Genomic DNA, 262 nt, shown 5'->3' with positions numbered 1-262 from the left:
CTTTAAATATGACTGATATTGACAGAATGATCAAATTTAGCACTCTTAGGGAAATATGGTAATATTTAGCAATTGTCATATATATCTGGCTAATTTTCAAATTGTTTGTCGTAAATAAACATCTCAGAAAAATGTGATGGGGTTTCAAATCAGAATATGACTTGGCATAATTTTCATACGTGTCTTCTGTAGAGGACACCAGGACAAACATCATGTTAAAGGGGTCATATGATGCTGCTAAAAAGAACATTATTTTGTGTAT

At 31.3% G+C, this 262-nt stretch overlaps 1 protein-coding gene across 1 annotated transcript in view; it reads right to left on the bottom strand.

The window, feature by feature from the left end:
• The window catches only part of nid1a (nidogen 1a), a 35,009-nt gene that overhangs the window by 33,472 nt on the left and 1,275 nt on the right, over positions 1–262 (bottom strand). The window lies entirely within an intron of this gene.

Source organism: Sinocyclocheilus rhinocerous, unplaced genomic scaffold, assembly GCF_001515625.1.
Source record: "Sinocyclocheilus rhinocerous isolate Xijiao unplaced genomic scaffold, SAMN03320098_v1.1 scaffold247, whole genome shotgun sequence".
Taxonomy (NCBI): Eukaryota; Metazoa; Chordata; class Actinopteri; order Cypriniformes; family Cyprinidae; genus Sinocyclocheilus; species Sinocyclocheilus rhinocerous.
Note: the sequence above shows the minus strand (reverse complement) of the source record. Positions and strands in the feature narration are given on the sequence as shown.